This window comes from Notothenia coriiceps, unplaced genomic scaffold (genome assembly GCF_000735185.1).
Source record: "Notothenia coriiceps isolate Sejong01 unplaced genomic scaffold, NC01 NC01_scaffold00024667, whole genome shotgun sequence".
Lineage (NCBI taxonomy): Eukaryota > Metazoa > Chordata > Actinopteri > Perciformes > Nototheniidae > Notothenia > Notothenia coriiceps.
The window spans coordinates 4,697,847-4,713,483 of record NW_011357368.1 but is presented as its reverse complement, the minus strand read 5'-3'; the positions used below and the strand labels follow the sequence as shown (position 1 = coordinate 4,713,483).

The 15,637-nt window shown below is 38.6% G+C and overlaps 1 protein-coding gene across 3 annotated transcripts in view; it reads right to left on the bottom strand.

The window, feature by feature from the left end:
* The window catches only part of baz2bb (bromodomain adjacent to zinc finger domain, 2Bb), a 46,157-nt gene extending 30,772 nt beyond the window's left edge, over positions 1 to 15,385 (bottom strand). For all 3 annotated transcript variants that reach the window (XM_010782534.1, XM_010782535.1, XM_010782536.1), the window contains exons 1-2: positions 15,209 to 15,385; positions 9,313 to 9,356 (exon numbers count right to left, since the gene is read on the bottom strand). The gene's annotated coding sequence lies outside the window, so the exon portion shown is untranslated. The remainder of the gene's footprint in view (positions 1 to 9,312; positions 9,357 to 15,208) is intronic.
* Positions 15,386 to 15,637: the final 252 nt, after the last annotated feature.

The following is a 15,637-nucleotide window of genomic DNA, read 5'->3' as shown; positions in this document are numbered from 1 at the left end:
GCATCTGACAGGAAACATAGCTACAAATTAAACACCAAGGTAGGGTGCAAAGGTTATCCGTCATTCTGCACAGCTAAATAACAAGCAGCAGAGCAAAGGACACCTTCTGCTATTTTAGATCCTTGTGACAACAAGAGTGTTGCTTATTTTCTTGTTAGCCAGTTGTCCAACCCAGCACCCTTTTGTTGTTTGTAGGCGGAAGGTGGGGTGGTTAAATCTGACGGCGTGATGCATCATGCCAGAGACAGTGAAGATGAAAAGTCCAAGGCTTTGTCAGTCTTGGAGGATAAACAATGCCATTCCAATAACACTCTAATGCTTTAGATGATCAAAAAGGAAATGTACAGGAAAACATGGGGCCTAACAGGGCTTTTAACCCATTTCTCCCCACTGTCAATGTCCAAGATGAAATAAAAGGCAGCCAGGATCAAGGCAAACATCCCTATCACGGCTCTTTCATTCCCGCCTCCTCTCTCTCACTCTCCAAAGAGCACAACATAAATCACATGGCAACCATAATGGGAAGTGGGACTGCGGTGTGCCAAATGAAGCAATAAAACAGATCCCGAGTGTCCCTTTCAAAGCATTAGTCACACAGTGTCCATATGTCCACTGCTTTATTGAAGCATGCTGGTTACATTGAAACAAACACCTGTGCACATGCTGAATGTCCTAAATGAAGGTCAATGATAGGGAAACAACAGGAATATTAACTTCATCATTTGGCGCTGCACCCATACAGCTAAAAAACACTAAAGAAGAACACCGTTTTTGATAGCTGGACTCTTGCATCAGCCATCTAATGCATAAGAACTGACACATCACATCTCTACACCAGTCACTTTGATGTGGGCATCCATGGGACTATAATCCCATAACAGATTCTTGGAAGAGAAAGAAAAAGGAAGGGCCCTCAACACTTCGAGGCAATGATTAAGACAACACAGAGGAACATGAAACACTGACAGAAGAAGCAAGAGACTTTCCAGCTTTCATACCCTCTACACTGTAGAAGAACAGAAACACTCTGGAGAGTCTACAGAGTGTTTCTGTTCTTCTGTAGTCAGTAACCCATCTTTGCCTATACTACTGTGTCTTTAGTAACAGTAAGCGTGGTAAGTGATGATTTTAACCATCTGCAAGTGTGTTGTGAGTAGGAAAGCTAAGCACCTCACAGGCTACTGTATTTTTCACCTTTGCTGTGTGTCATTTAAACCCTCAAAATATCATTAGCAGTGGAAGTGGCAGTGATATAACTATAGCCTGTAGGAAAAGGAGGAAATGAAGTGAATACATTAAAAAAGGTGTACTTTATAGGTCACACCTCTAGACGAGCTGTCATCGGTTGACATGCTTTCCAGGCATTTGGAAGCCATTCACTATAATATAGAGACAATGAATTCATAAAAGGAGCACAATGCAACAACGTTTTCCCCACCACTGTGTACTGCAAATTGTTTTTCATAGTTTAATTCAGTTCCATCGCTGACACCAATGATTTACTTTGAAACCATTGGCAGAGGAGTTGCAAAAACGTGCCTGTGATGAAGCCCGCTGCTACATTTCCTGTTACAGCAACCTTACACCAACACCAAAGGAGAACAATCAAAGAAAATAACCCTCGAAGAAAATGTACCGTTTAACCAGCTTCCCCATTTGGGACAAATGTTATTATTATTATTTAAAGATGTCTTACTTATCATATGATTAATGACATTTTAGTTGGGCCAAATTAATATGTATTTTTGGCATTTGCTGCATATTTCAGGCTTTATAATTGTGACGCACATCAAACCGATATTACCGACTTCCCCACTTCCATCCATAATGCTCTGGCAAGTTGCTAGACAAGAGGCACAGACTGCATTTGGCACAGAGACAGTCCCTGTAGACACTGTGATGTTTTTAAGGTTAACAGGAAGTGTGAAAGGCAAATGTCTTACAGTGTTGCCATCCAGAATTCTTTGTTCTTGCCAGGATGCAACTTTATTTAATTTCTTAAGAAATGGTCATAAAATGAAATGGGGCAAATCATTATTTTAATTTGTATAGGATAAAGCACAGGACAATGGCTTTGAGATGAGGAAGATGAAACAAATAAGTGCTCAAAAACACCTGAAATTCATAGGAGAGTTCATACAAAGCGCATGCAGCTGTGGCTTCAATAGATGTGGGAGAGTCACTTGGGATACTCATCAGACTATTTTTATTTTTGATGAATGTGTGGTGAAAATAACTAATTTCCTGTCTGCCTCTGAGCCATCTTCACAAAAAGAGCAGCTAAATGAATATTTCCATCACCTGCTGCCTAGCTCTACTTCAGACTCGGTTACTCTCCAGTAAAATGGAGTGCTATCAATGACTATATAAAAAAGGTACTGACACCACTAACCACTTAAAGTAACCATGATGATAGGTGGACCATAGCCGTGTTATATTATTATACTGGTATAGCTACAACCACCATCAAAACGTTGGGCTACCAATGCCTCCTTTTTAAAAACTAAAATAATTGTAGAGGCTCCCCCGTTATTTGCAGACATCTTCAATTAACATTATCAAATTAAACACACACTAGTGTTGGACTATATTTTTTAGAATGATATAATACAATTAGATGACAACACTTTTCCACGGAGCTGATGAACCTTTTTGCATGCCAAAAAAAGTGCTTATCCAGTGCTCAGGGAACTGAGTACTGGATAATTGTCTACAGCCTTGCCTTCAGGACAGTATGAGATAAGTCTTATAGGCCAAACTGTCATACATTATTTGAGTTAAATGGCCTCCACCTGTTAGTCCAACGAGCAGCAGAGCAGAAAATGTCCTTGATAACATTGTCACCGCAGGACAGTTTCTGAAAATGACCACACAGAGCCTTTCTGATAGAGTTTTTTTCACACAGTACCTGTTAGTGAAACGTGACAAGCACTGCTCTACTATTCTGAAAGCTATGAGCAGCCAGGCCTGAAAGAGGGAGGGGAGGGAGCTTAAGATGAACCTCCTTACAGATAGGAAAACAGCTTGCTTGTAAGGGGGCACTATTTTGTTACTACGCTATCAAGTTCTTATAGGATGCTTACATTAAAAACGCACGTAACATGATGATCTGAATTTTAGCACCACTGAAATGTGAACCATGCTGTTAAGTATATGAATGGAGAAGTGGCTAATGCCCACAGGGAGGTGACTGGCCAACATGTACACGGCTAGCATGCTAAAGATTTTTCTTCCACTTTGAACAAAATACCTAATTGACAGATTCCTGCCAGTTACCCATACAATTGATATACATATTTAGATTTATTGTAAACTAAACATGAATTCAAATTTCACTTGTTTTAATCAAAATGATACACAACATTTAGGTTGTAAGAACAAAAATATCTAAAAAATAATATTTGAAATAAATGAAGATCAACATGTTGTTCAACCATCAACATGATGAATATTCAGGATCTGGTTGAGAAGGCAACACTGTTACTGAAGGACACTACTCAAATCCAAACATTTCCTCCTGAATATTCAGGCTACGTGAATACAATATCCATTTTACTGCAGGGGGACAGTCGGTGCATAACAATGAGATCTGCTAATGAAATCAACATTCAAGCTGAAAAACATACATATTAAACTGGGGTCTCAATGTCATTTGCATCGTTTGTTCCTTTTCAGCATTTTTCCCCGGGTTTATTAAATATATTCAATTTTGACTTAAACTTGTTAACAGCGAGAATTATTGACCGCATATCACAGTTGTATTCTGTGCGCCTGTGTTTCCTGTGTAATGAGAAGAGCAATTACCAAAATTAACATTGTTTGCATAAACATTTTCACCTTAGCAAATTATCTATTGCGAGTGAGACAATGCTAATGAAACCCACTTGTTAATATATATCTGTACGCCAGAGGAATGTCTTCTATTAAAAATGCTGTTTAAGGAAAATCAGTAACAAGATTTCTGGAGCTATAAACAGCTGCCATGGATTGGATTGGATTTGATCATTGAGCATGTTATGGTGCACCAACAATAAAATATCAGTTTCATGATTACATATGCAATCTTTCTCCCCAAAAAAATGACATTTAAGTCCTTTTCCACTAACTTTGTAAACAATAGAGGTGAGATCATTGATCATGAGAGAGGGGATCTCTTTGAGCAGCAGAAGGTCACCGCCCGCCAGACGAGCTGATAAGGGAAAATGGCGTTGATGCTCCCGAGCTGCCATTTTTCTTCCCTGACAAAGACTCCATCTGCCACCAAGCCATTTGCAGCCTCCGAGTCAGAATATCAATGATTTCTAACCATTCTACAACTCGCCGTTCACCTTGGCGTCACCTCCACACCCGTCTGAACGCTGACACCGCAGATCCTCTCTGCTCTATAGGCTGCCAACAAAACTGTCATCCAGCTAAGTGACATTTGTGCCGCTCAAGATTGGTGAGCATCTTATTAGAATTGATAATATTTGAGTGTTTTGAGATTTCAAGAAGCTGCAAAGGTTTCAGATTTTCTAGGTTATAATCGAAACGACACATCTGTGCTCATAAAAGACTTTGGGAGGTTTTTTACAATACACACTGCAGGATCTTTATTATGTGATGCATAATGCTGCTGTACTAATGAAGTCAGGAAGGGACTAAGGATCCCTGAAGACTTAATGCCTTCAGAAAAGAAGGAACAGTAGGCAGCTGGCCATGCCACCCAAGAAAATTCAATTGTCTTCAATACCATCTGCACACCTCAGTGACGCTCTCGCAGGCCTACAGTCTTCAACAAGCTCTCTTGTAGATTATGTTAGTGTTGTACTTAAACCCAGCATGTCTGACCTCTCACCACCGAAGAGAAGCTTCAATTATGTAATTATTCCACTTTATTGACAACAAACTAGCCTCTGTGTCTGCATCTGTCTAGAACTTGAACAATTATTTTTATGACATTCCTTTCAGCGGCCTTATCCCATTTGAGCACAAGTTCTCCACATAAATCCACATGGCTGCCTCCATTGTGTTCATGTCCTAAATATTAAATGACTTTCTTAAAACTCGCAGACTATACTGATCTGAGAAACCCAAATAAAACATAAAGGAATGAGCTTCAGCCAGTATACACAAGTCGCACACGCATTCGCCACTTATGGGTTGGATTGGTGTACATATAAGAAGTTGTTTGGTGCTTTCATTTATCAATTTATTATGCTAAAGGTTCATTCTCTAAGTTCCTTTGCTGCTAAATAAAGGGGTCTTACATACATATATCATCTAAACATGCACACTTTCAACTGCCAACCAATCCCCAAAACCCTCTAGAAAACAATACTACTTAGTACTTTAGAACTATTCTACAAATCAATATTACAACAACTAACCTTAAAACGTGTTATTTCTACAGATGACCCACTGCGATGTGTTGCTGAATTTTGGAACTGCTCTGGTCTCTCTTTTGTCTGCCTTGACTCAATCCTTCATGACTTTATCAATCACTAAAGTTATGTTGTAAAGAAGGGTGAACCATAACCTTCAACTTCTTTGACATGCTGTCATGGTAAACATTCAAAAGGAATAATGACTGAACAAAGCCAACAATATAAAGATGCTAATAATTACAAATTGTAATGCAGCAACAAATACCTGGATTTTGCACTAATTTTTTCATTGGAGAACTTATAGATCTCATGGTATCTTTATGTTGTTGTAAATGCATAATACTCTAGGCTCTTGTCGTCTCACGCCTAGCCTACTGCAACTCCCTTCTGGCTGGTCTACCTGCATGTGCCATCCGACCTCTGCAGCTCATCCAGAATGCAGCTGCTCGTCTGGTCTTCAACCTTCCAATGTTCTCCCACACCACGCCGCTCCTCCGCTCCCTTCACTGGCTTCCAGTAACTGCTAGAATCCACTTCAAGACACTGGTACTTGCGTACCATGATGCGAATGGATCTGGCCCTTCCTACATCCAGGACATGGTTAAACCGTACACCCCAGCACGTGCACTCCGCTCTGCATCAGCCAAACAGCTCGCTGCACCCGCACTGCGAGGGGGACCCAAGTTCCCATCAGCAAAAACACGTGGGTTTGCTATCCTGGCTCCAAAATGGTGGAATGAGCTCCCCATTGAAATCAGGACAGCAGAAAGCTGACACATCTTCCGGCGCAGACTAAAAACTCATCTCTTTCGACTCCACTCCAAGCGATAGAATTACTAACAAAGCACTTATATACTAATAAAGGGCTGGCTTATCTAAAGCCAGTTGAGTAGCTCTTGAAATGTTTTAGCTCTATGAAACCTGATGTGCTTATATGATTCTGTTTTCTTCAAGTTTGTATCTTGTTGGTCGTAAGTCGCTTTGGATAAAAGCGTCAGCTAAATGTAATGTAATACTCCCATCATTTTTTTTGCCAGTTTAATAAACTGAGGAGTTGTCATCTGAACTTTCTAGTTTAATCCAGGATTTGGTCATGTAAAGATCAGCAATCTCCTAATGCCACATGAATTAAGTGGTTCTGGATTAGTAACATAAAACACATTACACACAGTGCTGCCATTGTTGGAATCTAAATAAGTCTCAGTATTAATTGAATGTCTAAAAACTGTCAGTGTGAAAGAAGTATCCATACAACACAAACAAAACATCTTATAGTTTAGATTTGCCACAGACAGAGACCTTTCATCACTTCAGCTTTCCGTCCTGCATGTAGGCGCTCCTCTGGGCAGAGATATGCAGAGAGCAAAAGAAAAGTGGGCCCTGATAAGTAATACCTCATCATAGTATACAGCCACAGCCTCTTTTGGTCACAAAATATAGCCTCAATAAAGCTACACTATTAACCACAGCACATACATATATTAAAAAGAGGGGGGGAACTGAAGTAGCTCAACCTCTTACACATACAAAATACACTTTATAATGATGCATATAAAAACACACATGACCATAAAACTAGCCTCCCTCTCATTTAAGACTGAAGAATCAGCATTTTCCGAATAGCACTACTTTTTATGTGGTATGGAAAAATATAATATGACTGGCAGGCAACACACTACCAACTCGTGTCCACCTTCTTTAAAGTACTTTTACATTAAAAAAAAGAGGAAATTGTATCATTCCAATATTCAAGCAAACCTAATCATTGATAAAATAAAAACTGTAACACTTATTTGTTTATTGGATTCTAATTAACTTGACATTTGAACAGTGCGAGGAAAATGTCCTGCTTCACTTTGTCTCTTATTAAAATATTGTTTGAAAACAACCACGTCTGCTTTGTCCGGGGCCAGACATGCCCTTTGTGTGCTTTGTATCTCCATTGTGTTGAAGTGGTAAAGAAATGAATGGCAGCACGGCCTGGCTCTTGCTCTAAAGCAGCTGCCGGCACGAGGTACAATAAAGCACTGATTTAAATGTATTTTCTTGTTATTAAAGTTAGTCTCGCCCTCTCTGTATATGCGTGTCCTGTCTCTCTTTTGTGGTTCAGTTGAAAACATTGCTCGGGAGAGTTGAACTAAGAAAAACTGATCATTGTGTTTAGAAGAAATCAGGTAGGGACATATTGTTGGAATCATAATACTCACACATGTTACCATCTGTTCTGTTCACAAATTCTTTCTTTACTTTTTTTAAGAAATCCTTTGTACTTGATGTGATTTGAAGTGTTGTCTTTACCGAGAATAAAGGCTACATTACAGTAAAGGGATTTCAACTTTCCAGACGGCTAGAGCTGTTCTATTATTAGCTTTCATCAACTTATACATTATATACACACGACTGACAACTCTTTTTCAAAAGTATCATTGAGTAAATATGTTTGTAAAAGCACCAAGAGTGAACTCTCCAATATTTTTGTTGTAGAAATATTGAAGTATTTAGTCAAAAATGATTGAATTTATATTTGATTATGTCTAAATAGCCCATCTCTTTTTGAAGTCAACTGAAACACAGTATCAATAATCATAGTTTTGTGAGAGCAAGGTAATGATATGTTAAATATCCTTGTGTCATCTTTTGGCAACCAAAACAATGGCTGACTAAAAACTTGCCAACTTAGCCAACGTTTCTGAAACTTTCTGTTTGAGTGTGCAGGTAAGCTGAAGGTTATTCATAACTGCAATAATAAATCCTTGAGGGCTTCTACTACACACAGATAAAAGGTGGGTACTCAGGTTTAGAGATGATGGGATTCCTGTGGCCAGGCTCATTTTGCCATTGCCATTTCGACTCGGTTTGTCTGCAGCGCTACAGATGACCTGTCTCTTTCCAGGGTCAGTCACATAAACAGTAGGAGACATTTTCCTCTAGATCATGAGGTGGCCGTGTACATGCCATCAATTTCATGGCACATTTTCAGCATTCTTTGCTTCATAAAAAGTGTAAGTGGCCAGTTTCACTCATCTTTAGGATTTCACTTGATGTTAAAAAGAGCTGAGAAGTACAAAAGGAGTCAGAGTAATGACGACGCAATGAGGAAGTATTAGAATTCCATCGTAGGTAAATGTGAGCACACATCCTTCTAGAAACTATAGCATTGTTCACTAAACTATATCTGATTTTCCACAAACACAATTAACAAAATGATTACTTCGCTTGCAGCACAGATTATTTCATCTCAAGTGTGTCTGCTGTACACCTGTGTTGATTTAGTGTGAACTAAATTCAAGTGTAATTATCTTCATATAGTCAAACAGTTTCATGATAAATACCTCATTAATTAACACCGACTCCACAATGGAGCAAAAATTAGCTGCACTTGCAAGGCTGCAAATTAACACTCTCGTTATTTGGCAGCAAGTTTGGCAGTCGGAGAAAAAACTCGTCACACTTCCTGGTAGAGCTCATTTGATATACTCAACATCTCTGTCCTAGGGCCATTTGAAAACAAAGCCAAACAAAAGCTCCAACCCCACCAATTACCCCTGTTTGGCTCACAGTCATTTATCTTAATACACCCCTAAGCCAGAAAAGTTTTATTTTTTCCTCCCAAGAGATTTAAATATGTTATGAAGCGTTGACACTCCAATTCTAAGAAAGACGGGAATTAATTAGATACACACAAAATGAGAGCACAGCGTAATGCAGCACAAACTAATTTCATAAAGGAGGACTTTGTTAAATCTCAACCTAATTGGAAATTCTAATCCTATGCCCAAAAAATGTTTTAAAATGAAGTGTTCTGCTTAGTCCTGTATTACCATTCATGAGTTAGTTCCAATTTAACAAAGCAAACTGTTTTTCCCCTTGCAATATCAAAAGAGGCACTTCAAAGAGCACGGAGGCAGAGATGGACAATGGGCAGCTGATGTAACCAAACACTTACTTGTATAAGACTGTCTTCAGTTCCGTGACATCACTGGTCTGCACCTGAAACACGAGACAACAGCAGTCAGATTTATAGCTTGATTTTATCGATTTACTCATTCAGCATCGTTCCCATCTGAAAGCTCTGTGAAAATAAAATAAAAATGGTAATATGCACCCCGAGGGGAGATGAGTTATCCATTCTAAACATCAGCAGAAAATCAAACTGCTGCTCAGAGAGAAAACCATAGGGCAATGGGACATAGACAAAACACTTTGAGGAAATTGGATTATGGTTAAGTAAGTATAACAAGGGTAGCTATTTGATTTAGCAGAAATCTGATGACCTTAGGAAAGTGTATCAAAAAATGTCTACAAGAAACACATTCATATCCAAAATATACTTACTTACCATACCCTTCTACTGAAATGTCGGTTTTAAAATTCTGTGTACACAAAGCAACATTCATTCTTAATGTTCATATTTTGACAACGCTGCTCTCGTGGTCAAGATATTTTATAACGTAACACAAATAATGTGAGACGCTGCAAACATTTCTGACCCACATGTAAACTCTTTATGAATTGCCATCTGGGTTGTTTGGAATGTAAAGGAAATGGAGCCTGAATCTTTTTGATCCTTTCAAGTCTTCTTCAAACAACATCACTCAAATAAATGGACTAAAAAGGTGTCTCTACAAACATACAGTATGAGTGTTGAAGTCATGGTCCTGTATTTGACTAAAAAGCCATACCACTGAATTATAGCAGCACAAACTAACAAAAACATGAGTTATGCCAGGCCGAGCTGTTATTTTTGAAAAGGAATTTAAATCAAACTAAGTCTCATACTTATGCCAATAAAACATGAATTGGTAAAAACCAACACTGCAAAGAGCAACCTTGTACTCACTTTGTCAACACTGTTTTGGTTCTAGATTCCACCTGATAAGAGTAAAGGGATGGAGTGGTGTTAATTGAGTGCAAAAGGACAGCAGCGTGCATGATTTTGGTTTTTGTCACAGTTACAAAAGCAATTTTCAAATAGCAAGAATGTTGTCGATTCCCACCAACCAGAAGCAAGACACTAATTGAATTAAAAACTGGCAAAAGCTATTGGTTAAAATATTTATTTTAAGCCCATATCAGTCAGGTTTTAGGAAGCAATCACACACGCGTAAATGCAATAGAGTGACTATTGCCTGCTGAGACATGGTGTTGCTGATGTCTCTCCAACACTTCAGCTTGTGGACTCAAGTCAATCACCTTGCATTGAGATGTATAAGCTGTATTGTCTATAGCAAACATCATTGTATTTGCTGGTCTCTTAGAAAGACATACTCAATAGTATTTTTATATTTGTTTGCCCTTACTGGAATACAAATTGCTTTGTCACTCAGATGGGCTCAGACTGACTGGCTTGTGCTTCATGTTCCACAAGATAAGTCTGATTTGAAGAACTGCTTTTAATATAAGTGCACCCGTCTCCTGGAACAAAATACATCATTTTCCTAAAATAAATTCACTTATACCTAATCAAAAACGGGGGTTTTCGACGATCAAAAGAGCTCCCAAGACAGATGCAATGAACAAAATGTTTCCATTAATGTCTCGACACAATTCAAAAAAAGGTCAAAAGTATTACAAAACATGTATTTTCTGATAGAAATATAGAAATATGTTTACCCTCACTCTCTATGCTTTGTTAATCAGCTGTAAACATATGAACAGAAAACACTGGATCTCTCCCAACTTGAGTATGACCTCCATGCTGTAATACAGCAGGAGCAGCAACACTTGTTGTGCTTCATCTAGACGCGGGTCACCATACAGTTCCATCTGTCTCATTTTGTAGTGTGAATACTAGTGTCAAAGAGATTACTGTCTTCTGCACTTGCATGTTTCATACAGTATCAAGAGGAGAGAAGGTCACTCTCTAGTTTCAAATAATTGGTTGTTGCAACAAGCCTTTGAACTACTACAAGGCTCTCAGGTTACTCAGCTGTACATCTATCTGGCAGATAGCAATGACAAAGCTGTTGGTTATGACGAGGAATATCTAACAGTCAGTTGGGTACCAAAAGCAGCTTGTTTATAGTCTATTTGACAGTCTTTGCATTAAATGATTTGAAGGTCTCAAGCTCGCGTGCTATTGAGGTCTGGGTGAATATTGTGTTTGTTATGACTCTTACATCTTAATATTCCCTGTTTAAGTTTTAATCTCAACTCTGACAAACTAACACAAACTATATTTGGAGCATTTTTTTTTTTGTAACAATATAAAATTAAATATTGAACAACAAGTACTCAGCACTTTCTGGGCATTACAATATTAAAACCAATGGGATCAACATGGAGAGTGCCAACATAAGTTCATGTGGTACCTTATACAGATTATTTCTAAGAGAGATCATTTACGCATAACCTAGACATGTGGATAATATTCAACCATTCAGCTAAAACACTTTATAGCATTTCAATAAATAAAAAAAGAGTTTGTAAAAGGTTAAAATCACATTATGATAACCAAAAACGCTCGCCCACTGACTGTGCAATGTCTCATCTTGGCACGTAGAATTTACTCAATTAGGGTCACTAAAAACTCGATTTTGGCCTTTGCTGATTCAAACATTTTACGGGGGAATGATTTTTCTCTTGTCTTTAAGACCTGCCACTGTTGAGTGAAAATGTAATATTTAAAATGAGGCTGCAGCAGCCTGCCTAGTTCAAGTGGGAAGTGTTTGGGGCAGATTTGAAATGGACAAGGATCAATAAAAAGGGGGCTGCTAAGGCACATTCTTTGTTTGAGAGGGAAATGGTTTAGAACAAAAACTGGATGAAAGGTTTGTATTAGTCCTGTAACTATCTGACTGAGAATATGGAGCCAAATCATTCATTCTCCACTGGCCTGGAAGGAGGAGAAATACTAAAACAAACAAGCAAATAGACTTCACTAGACCACTTGCATTTTAAACATCAGCCCCATCTACACAGCAGGGAGACCTCAATCTCAACATCATTGGTTTAAATAAAGCACTACGAAAAGCATCTCCAGGCGGAGAGAAAATAGATCAGGAAGATGAGTGAAAAAGAGTAATCTCCCTGACATATTCCTAATAATCCACCTCCCTCGTGCCGGTCCCCCCAAGCTCACCCAATCATAAAGTGTCAACACTGACCTACAAAAAGGGACTCCCGTCAAGCCTTACATGTTTAAAAACATCAATCACAGCAGACAAAGAGGGTACATTGAATTATACAGCATTAACCTTCAGGGTTTGCATATAAAGACCATAGATTTATTTATGCTTGTGTGTTAAGGTCCGCGGCACTGTTCCTTACAGCAAGCTGGCTGCCAAATTGATGAACCTGCCCAGCCCTCAGCAGGAGGCCACAATCTTTGATTAATGAGTGCAAACTTGTGGAAAGGGTAAGAATAGGAGAGACAAAAAAAATGGGAGAAAACACAATTATTAGCAGTCCTTTTTTTTTCCCCTTTCAAAAAGGCCAACGGAAAAAGGGGCACTTTTAAAAGACCCAAGGACCATAAAGAGGGGAGACCCTCATATTATGTAACAACAAGAGGGGCTACAGAAATTGTTTTTGTGATCCCCACTCAAAATGTTGAGCACTGTTCAGCAAAGCACGACCAATTGCGGATTTCACAGCTTCTCTTAAAACTGGGGAAATATTTAAAACAACTTAATCCACACTACTGTTTAGACCTCACGCACAAAACTTTACCCAATATATGTGATGTATTGCTATGAGAATTAAGATTATGCTTATAGTACCTATTTGAAGTTAAAGAATAAATAGTTTCTAATCAATTAAACACAACTTGAATTAATAATTTAGCAATTATAGTTTGAAACCAGAAAGAACAAAACCATTTAATATCGTTTTAACATTCAAAGCTGCTGACTCTTGAGTTTTTTTTATGTTAAAATTGCATATTAAAATCCAAGTATACAGCATCACAACATTGTTCTCTCTGCAGAGGTTTTCAAGGACATGTGCTCTGAATAAATATGAGGCAAATTTAGTGACCTTCTACCTGTGTTTTGATTCATTGGCAGTTACTGGGTTCATGCATAACACATCAAGGATGTGATCTGATTTATCTCGCTGCCTTGGCTACTGAGGCCATTTAAATGATGGACTTTACCAGCAAAATGTTTACTGCCATTTCACTTAGGACTGTGTGTGCAAAGGGCACACTGGATTTTATTACTATCAATTATATCTGTAAAGGCAAGTCAGTTCAACTGCGCAAACAAAAAATGTCTGCCAAAACAGTCAAACAAGGTAAATGTACAGCAACAAAACACGGTTGTATGAGCCCAAATTGTTCACAAAGCATCACACACCGTGTTTCCAATCCCAGGTCTAGATAAGCTTTAGCTCTCTTATTGTAATGCTGGCTGACTGTCATTTGGACACCTGAATACAACAAAGCCATCGTTAACGCCATTAGCAACACCTGTGCTTTACTAACTGACAAGTAAAGATGAATGCAGTGAAAATATGTTTACCTTTTCAAGCCTGATTTTAATTCATTTAAGGTAGAATAGGTTGTAACATAGTTGTCTTTAAGGTTGCAATTTTAATGTAGTCAAATGTTGTCATGTATTTGCTTCGTCGCCTGTGTGTTTAGAATTGACGAGGTACTTTTTGTTATTCAAATATACTGTATAGATGTTTTTCATTTAGAGCAAGTGAAGTATGCCCAGCAATAAGTGTTTTGATGATTATTTGTCTACTGTCACTACAAGGTTTACAAGCTGAATTACTTAAACTAAGCCAAACATATGACATGTCATCACAGGAAGAGGAAAGTGGTTGGATTGCAGTTTCATAAAATACTCTATCAGTTTTGAAATCTTAAAACTCCAAACCCTATTTATTAAAATTGTTTGATTAAAACACTTCTTTCACTTTCAACTCGACATAAATAGAGGTTGTATTATTCATGTTTCCTCCTCCAAAGTTTCATAACTTTGTTACAGATAAACACAGTTTAAATCGACAGCGCTAATCTAATTTAAATACCCCAAAATGGCGAATGCCTTGTTGTTAATATGAAAGCAGAAAAATGGAGGGTATTGTCATAATCTCAAAGGGTACATTTCAGCCCACACCGCAGCTGCAGCATTAGCTGCGCTCTCCATATAGGAAGAAACAACAAAAAGAGAAGATAAAGAGGAGACTACCACGGCGGGCAGCCCCCTTTAAACGCTCACAACAAATGATTTAAGATAAAACATTTAAAAAGCCCACCTGTGTTATATCCAGTTATTAGCCCTTTTTTTTTTTAAATGTTGTCACGCGAATCGTCCACAACAAGCATTAGCCAAAACCATACACTACTTTATGATGCAGTCCAACGCGAGGCGTTAAAACCCATTTATATGTGCGAGAATCAAACTTATAGACATGTGTTTATCACCCTGTCCTGTTAACGTTTTCGGACAGACGGTGGATCCGCAGAGTGGACTAGCTGGCAACAAAGACAAGATCCATGCTGCAAGGTAATGACAAGACTGAGCAGCCTGAGCCAAGTACCGGTGAAATGTTAACGTTAGTTTCTCTACGTCCGAACACTCTTCTTGTGACCAGGGTAAAAGTGCAACATGACAACAGTTACATTCCGAACAAAGTTTGAATCAGAAACATCCGTAAACTGTGTATCTAGTTTGACGCGAACTTTTTTGTTCTTGTTAAATAGCCGCGTTGAACTCACGGAGTCGATAACGCTTCAATGAGACAAGTGTATGAACAGATGCTACTGTTATAGCTAACAAAAAACGTTAGCTTAGCTGTTAGCCCAGGCGACCGAAATCTGTGAAATAACACATTAACTGAACGTACGTTGGTGACAAACACCTAGCAAAAACATAAACAATTAAACTCACCCCATCTCTGAAATTCGATGTAATCCTTTGAAAAAAAAAGAAGCGAAACAAGGTGATGATTTACTTCCCAGTTGTGTGCAGTTTTTGGGATGTTAAACAGACATGAACGGAGAGATTGGTCAGTGTTTAGTTGGCTCCGGGTGGCAGTGTGACTAAGTGTGTTGCTCTCTGTTCGCAGATTGAAGAGACTCTGCTCCGCTTCAATCGGAGCAACTCAAGATAAGTGACGTCAGCTCCACGCTCCGACAATGCAAACTTTTGTTTCCCAAAAACTGCAGCCAGCAAGTGCACAAACTGTCAACACCAGCGAATATACTCCTCACATCTGTATGAGGCGTGCATCTGATGCCCTGCAAGTGTAAACAATAAATGAAATCATAGCTCACTAATGATGATGCAGGCATTGTCAAAACGGTATTGAATATTGAT